General features: G+C 42.2%; 1 pseudogene; it reads right to left on the minus strand.

Moving 5' to 3' along the window:
* Window positions 1-2004: 2004 nt before the first annotated feature.
* On the minus strand, window positions 2005-2900 carry LOC119924378 (annotated as a pseudogene).
* Window positions 2901-7672: the final 4772 nt, after the last annotated feature.

Genomic DNA, 7672 nt, shown 5'->3' on the forward strand with positions numbered 1-7672 from the left:
TGCTAACAAACACAAGGTGGGTTATTGTGGCAGGAGTCAGGGCAGCCCAGGAGCACAGCAAATGGTGGAAAGGCCCTGGTGATGGCAATCCCGACGTTGCCACCCAGTGATCTGACCCAGGGAGCTTTGGCCCAGCTGTGGGAGATGGGCTGAGGAATCAAAGTTCAAACCCTCCCTCTACCCCATCCGCATATGCAGTGGAAGTCATCGTCAGCAGGGAATGTGTCTAGTGACTCTGTTATAATGTACTTTCCCAAGAGCTTACCACAGCGCTCGCAGTAAGCCATCAATAAAAACAATTGCTTGTTTGATTGAAGGTTATCTGGAGCAATAGGTGGGGTAAAGAGAGGGGCAGGAAGGCTGTAGGTATTAGGGCCCTTCTAGGGCTACTTTCACCTCTGCACACAAGCCAAGGACCCCGTTGGTCCCCTCACCTTGCTGTACTCTGCTCCCACACCAAAATTACTAGGCAAGAAACTGTAGAAATGGAAAGTGTTTCTGCCATCTCGGGACACAGATGCTACAACAGGACAAACATCATTGTGTTTGTCATCACTCATAAGGGCAATTTACATGGTTTTGAGAAACGATGCAAATACCAACAAACCACCTTAAGGGCTTCAGCAATTCAGAAGATAGGTGGAGTGGAGGGGAAGGATTTGTGGTGGAAGGGAGAGCAACACACTGGATGGTGGGAAAGGAGGCCAGAGAGAGTCAGGGGTAGAAGAGGCAGAGAATCAGTGAAAGACTGAACCGGTAAAATTTCTCATTCTGCCGGCTTCCCTAACCTAACCCCACCTCCCAGGTTCTAAGTCTCTCCCTGGCTCTTCTTCCCTAACATGTGCTGTGTGCTCTGGATACAGTAAGCACTCAGTCAATACCATTAATTGATTAACTGATTGATTGACCTCAGTGGGATGGCAGGATGCTCATTCATAAAGCAATAATTCCTATCTCAGGCCCTATCAATTATATTTACTGAGCACTTACTGAGTGCCCAACACTGTTCTAAGTACTTGGGAGACTACAATATAACAGAGTCGGTAGCCACATACCTTGCCCACAACGAGCTTGTTTTCACCCACCAGAGATACAAACTCTGCCATTTCATGAGAAAACATTGAATTCGGTTTCATATAGTCTTGAAATTGGTCCTCACAGTCAACATTAATTCCCAATTTTTGTTACTGTCACCGAAATGCCTACAGCGAAAAGTCCACTTAGATCCTAGCAACATAATCTACCAATTACATCCAAACTCATCTCTAAACTGTAAACTTGTTGTGGGCAGGGAACATATCTACCAACTCTGTTGTACTGTACTCTCCCAAGCACTTTGTAATAATAATAATGATGGTGACAGTATTTGTTAAGTGCTTACTATGTGCCAAGCACTGTTTTAAGGACTGTGGTAGATACAATCTAATCAGGTTGAGCTGGGCACAGGCCCTGTCCCATATGGGACTCACAATCTCGAGACGCATTTTACATATGAGAAGCAGCATGGCGCAGTTGAAAGAGCACGGCTTGGGAGTCAGAGGTCATGGGTTCGAATCGCAGCTCCAAGACTAGTCAGCTGTGTGACCTTGGGCAAGCCACTTAACTTCTCTGTGCCTCAGCTACCTCATTTGTAAAATGGGGATTAAGACTGTGAGCCCCACGTGGGACAACCCAATCTCCTTGTTTTCCCCCCAGTGCTTAGAACAGTGCTTCGCACATAGCCCTTAACAAATACCATTATTATTATTATTATTATTATTATTATTATTATTATTATTATTATTATTATTATATGAGGCAACTGAGGTACAGAGAAGTGAAGTGATTTGCCCCAGGTCAAACAGAAGACAAGTGGTGAGGCCAGGATGAGAATCCAGGTCTTTCTGACTCCACTAGGCCACTCTGCTACAGTGCTCTGCTCACGGTAAGCACTTGGCAAATAGCACTGATGATGTGGAAACCCCACGCTGACCACAGTGTTAATTTTCCTCCGGAGGACAGCCTTCACCTCCACAATTCCCTCATAGAGCTATTCACCTCAGCGTCATTCCTCAGGGTGTAGATGAGGGGATTTAGCGTCAGAGGTATAATGGTGTTAAATAAAGTGACCATCTTATCCATTACAAGGGTGTGAGAGGGACGAATGTACATGAAGAGACAGGGGCCAAAGAACAGGAATACCACAGCATGTGAGCCCCACAAGTCAAGAGCACTTTCTGCCTCAACTCAGGTGACTGGGTTCTCAGGGTGAACAAGATGATGGTGTAGGAGATCACCAGGATGAAGAAGGCCACCAGAGAGATTATGCCATTGTTGGCCACCACCATCAGGCCCCCCAAAGAGCTGTCAGTGCAGGCACGTTTCAGCAAGGGATGCACATTGCAGAAGTAGCGATCTAGCATGTTGGGGTGGCAGAAGGGAAGCTGGATGGTGAGGAGTGTCTGAACGATGGAGTGTAGAAATGCTCTGCCCCAGAAGGAGGTCACCGTGGCTTGATACACCCCCCGGCTCATGATGGTCGGGTAGCACAAAGGTCTACAGATGGCCACGCACAAGTTGTAGGCTATCATTGAGAGGAGGAAGATGTCCGTGCCGCCAAAGAAGTGCACAGCGAACAGCTGAGTCATACAACTGCTGAAGGATATGGTTTATCTCTTGGGAAATAGGTCGGCCATCATCTTTGGAGTGATGATAGAATAGCAGATGTTGAGAATGGAGAGGTAGCTGAGGAAGACGTACATGGCGGAGGCGAGGCGGAGGCTGACATTGATGGTTATCATTATGAAGAGATTTCCCAACAATGATACCATGTAGAAGAGGGCAAACACAATTCTCTGTAACACCTGATTCTGCAAAATTCCCAAAAAAATAAATTCTGTCACATTGTTTCTCTTCTCCATATGTTCAATTTAGTTGGGTTGAGCAGAGAGGAAATGCATCTGCAACAAAACCCAATAAGAAATAACTATGAAGGGAGCAAATTCAGTCAAAATGCATTTTTTTTTCCAAAAACATTCTTTCTGGGAATTCCTCTGATACGAAGAGTTCCCCATGGTCTCTGGAATGTTTTCTCTGATTATATGCCCTATGATCCATCCTCTTGGAGCTCCAGCATGGGAGTTGGACAGAAGGAGGGTATGAACAACAATTAATCAGTGGTATTTGCTGATGACTTACTATTTGCAGAGCACTGTCCTAAATGCTCAGGAGGGTATAATGCAAGTGAATACAATACAAGTGAATTAGTAGACATGATTGCTGCCCACAAGAGAAGCACCATGACCTAGTGGATAGAGCAGGGGCCTGGGAATCAATCAATCAATCAATGATGTTTATTGATCTCTTACTGTGGAAAACTGTAAGTGCTTGGGAGGGTATAATATAATAGAGTTGGTAGACACGTTCCCTGCCCACAGTAAGCTTTTCAGTCTAGAGAGAGCTTACCATCTAAACAGAGCTTACAGAAGGACCTGGGTTCTAATCCCCATTCTACCACTTGTCTGTTGTGTGGCTTTGGCAAGGCAATTTATGTCTCTACGCCTCATTTACATCTTCTGTGAAATGGGGATTAAGACTGTGAGCCCCTTGTGGGAAATGGAGTATTTCCAATGTGATTAGTTTGTATCTACCCCAGTGCTTAGTACAGTGCTAAGCCTCTTTGTTCCCAGCCCCGGCTCAACCAAGGTTTTTTTGCCCCGTGCAGGGTGAGAAGGTTATGATGTTACGTGCTTAGTACAGTGCTAAGCACTTAATACAGTGTTCTGCACACAGTAAGTGCTCAATAAATACGATTGAATGAAAGAATGATTGGGAACTGCCACCTTGGATCCTCTTCCTGGTTACGGTGTCTCCTCATGGTCGACAAGCACTTAGCAAATACCATTAAAACATTTTGTTTTAAAGGAGCTTATCCCCTGTAGGTGGAATAGACATTAAAATAGATTACAGACAGTAGAAATAAGGATATTTACCTCAATCAATCAGTCATATTTATTGAGCATTTACTGTGCACGGAACACTGACTAAGTACTTGGGAGAGTACAATATAACAACATAGTAGATACATTCCCTGCCCCCAGTGAGTTTACAGTTTGTTGACTAGGCAAACACACCCCAATCTCCTCCCCAAAGTGTATTCCAAGCCTTAACAGGTTTTTCACTAGTTCTGTCTATTACAGGGAACGTGTCTACCAACTCTATCATACTGTACCCCTCCAAGGGTTTAATACAGCGTTCTGTGCACGATTTACACACAATAAATATCATATATTGATTGTCTTATCTTGTCTTATGCTGTCGAGTAATTTCTGACCCAAAGAGGTGCCTTGGGCACATCTCTCCCAGAATGCCCCACCTCCAGCTTCAATCGTTCTGGAAGTGTATCCAAAGAGTTTTCTTGGTAAAAATACAGAAGTGGTTTACCAATGCCCTCTTCCATGCAGTAAATTTGAGTCTCTGCCCTTGACTCTCTCCCGTGCTACTGCTGCCCAGCACAGGTGTGTTTTGACTTATAGCAGATTGCCTTCCACTCACTACCCACTGCCCAAGGTAGAAATGGAATGGAATGGAATGGAATGGACAGGCCTCTGCTTGACTCTCCCTCCAGTAGTCGAGACTGGTAGAGTACTGGAAACTCTCCATGTGCGACCGTGAGAGGGGGATTGATTGATTACAGAATATCAAAAACCTTTAAGGACTAAGTCCCCACAATTTCCAGGTTAAGGGTACATGTAATGACCATATTGGTCCTGACAGCCACTATAGCCCGACCTGGCCCTTACAGAACTTTCTCCAAAGAAGCAGCATGGTCTAATTTAAAGAGCACTGGCCTGGGAGTCAGAGGACCTGGGTTCTAATACTGGCTGTGCCCTTGCCTACATTGTGACCTTGGGCAAGTCATTCAAATTCTCTGTGCCTCAGGTCCCCCATCTGCAAAATGAGGATTCAATGTCTATTCTCGCTGCTACTTAGACTGTGAGCCCTTTATGGGACCTGTGTTTCTTGTATCTACCCGAGTGCTGCAGTGTGGTGCTTGGAACATAGTGAACACTTAACAAATTCCACAGTTATTACACCTTTTGTATACAATTCCTTTCACCTGTCATTTCCCCAGATCTTTTCACCCTGCAGATTTGTAAAATCCAGCCAAAATGAAGTCTCTTTCACAGTTATAAAAGAATAAAATGTGTCACCTACCCATATGATATTGATTGGTTAACATCCATTTATACAAGTGGGAGAGAGGAGAGAACCAGAGTTCAACTAGATTTAAAAAGCAAAAGTCAGCGAGGTATTATAATCTTCTCTCTATTGTCAATTTGAAGAGGCTTTCAGATTTCCCATTCCACTTTAAGCTTGTACAGAATATTCCAGCACCATCCAAAAGACCTTTCAAATCAGATAATGTATTTCCTAGAACCACAGAATGGGCACTGCCTTAAGGGGACCATACAGAGGTCCTCTGTTGGATTGTTTCTAGCAAATACGTTTATGAATCCAACTTGTAGAATGAATGCTTCGATGCACCGAGCCCTTCTAGGCATGAATGAAACCTTGCTGGCAAAAGTTAACGTACAGCAAACACGCAATAGCCACAGGAGAGATTTCCCAGAGTCCATGCCTGGAATGTGTTTTCCACCATAACACTGAGAATTCTTCAATCAGAGAAAAACCAACTTCAGGAATTGGAAGATGGAATTGACAGGGCTGTGTGGAATTGCTAAGGGCAGAGAATTTCCTTGACTTACCCCACTGCATTTGTAAACATTACTAAAATGTCTTTACTCTACACCCCTTAGTTCCTCAGCTTTCTTTCAGTACCATCAAGATGGAATCTAATCAGAGGCAAGGCCCGGTGAATAAAGCACAGGTCTGGGAGTCAGAAGGTCCTGTATTCTAATCTTGGCTCCACCACTTGTCTGCTGTGTGACCTTGGTCAAGACACTTCCTTTCTCTGGGCTTCGGTAACCTCATCTGCAAAGTGGGGATTAAGACTGTGAGTTCTATATGGCACATGGACTGTATCCAACCTGATTAGTTTGTATCTACCCCAGTACTCAGTACAGTGCTTGGCACACAGTAGGTGCCTAACAAAAACCATTAAAATATTTTAACGCTTCTATTTTCTGGCAATTGACATCAAATTATTCCTTCTCAATCAAAAGGAATAGCTCATAATTTTATACCATGAATATGAAAGTGCATAATAAAGATGTGGTGATTGGTTTAGTTTAAAATGTTCACTTCTGAATTCTGAAAAATCAGGGTAAATTTGCACATCTACCTACCAACTACTGGCACCATGAGAAAAAGATTATGTCAGAGAAAATCATCTAGCATAATTAAAAAGATTAAAACTACAGCAATGACAGTATTATTACCATAAGCCATACAAAGTTTCAAAATAATACGGACTTTTCTTTAATCTCTATATTATACTTTGATCATTAATTTTGCAGACATTTTATAAGAATGTTTATGAGTAATTTTGTTTATACTTTCACAAATTAAGATGCCCTTTGTAATCTTTTCCTGTGACTCCATGTAATCTTCCACGGTCTGGGAGTTACTCAAGTAAGGAATGGTTCTTAAAAGCATTTGCCATTGAAAGGTAGAAACAAGAGTGTAAAGAAGACAACCAGAATCAGGATTTGATTTCCATGTTTTTTATCCTGAACAAAAGAAAATAACCAACGCTTTGAACAGTGCTTGGCACATAATAAGTGCTTAACAAATACCATATCATTATTATTATCATTATCCAATATCAAATTTTCCTCCACTACCAAATTATAAATTTCACTAAAGAAAAAGAAAATCCAACTTCATTATAACAATTATAATCAAATAAGCAATGTGATTTTATTATTTGTACTAGAACAAAAGAGAACAATCACATTTTGTTGATATTCTTGCTGTTATTAAAAACTCAGCTGTGGAGATATCAAAGTTTCTTGAATGCTATGTGATTTGATCCACCTCTTCTAATAATCTTCCTGGACTTGGTGCTTAGGGCTAAAAGAGTGGATTCAGGGAAGAAATTTGAATTCAGGTGCGTTTTGTACAACGAAAAAAGCCCAGGCTCTTCAGGAATGATTGCTACAGCTATTAGACCAATCTCCAAGTGGCCCAAACTAATTCAGACCAATTCTGCTTAGTAGGAGCTGATTCACTAGAACGCAGGGAAATTGGTTCCAGAGTGTTCTTAGTCAAAATACTACACCATCATTCTCCCAGAGCCTCTTAATAGATCATCCAAACCGGTCCTTGGAAAATTTACCCCTTCTCTGACCCTAACATAGCATACATAGGTGATACCCTAAAGTGACTTCCCAAAATGTCTTAAAGCTAGGAGTTGAACTCCTAAGACTATTGGACTCCAATAGGAATACTTTGACCTAGGAGAAATTACAAACAATAATAAATGTGGTCATTTAGAAGCTGATTAATCCTAATCTAAAAATGAGGAGAAAAGAGAAAGGGAGGTGAAATACAAAACAGCCATTTTTGCTTATATTAGCAGCTCCTGTTAAAGTGATTAAGAGGAGAAGGGGTTGAAACTGTTTCATATAAAGTGTTGTTGGGGATTATTTGTGTATTATCTGTGGATTTCATTTATCAATGCCACTCTATCTCTCATTAGCCCAGGAGTATTGGATGAATCTTTCAATGT

Source organism: Tachyglossus aculeatus, unplaced genomic scaffold, assembly GCF_015852505.1.
Source record: "Tachyglossus aculeatus isolate mTacAcu1 unplaced genomic scaffold, mTacAcu1.pri scaffold_97_arrow_ctg1, whole genome shotgun sequence".
NCBI lineage: Eukaryota > Metazoa > Chordata > Mammalia > Monotremata > Tachyglossidae > Tachyglossus > Tachyglossus aculeatus.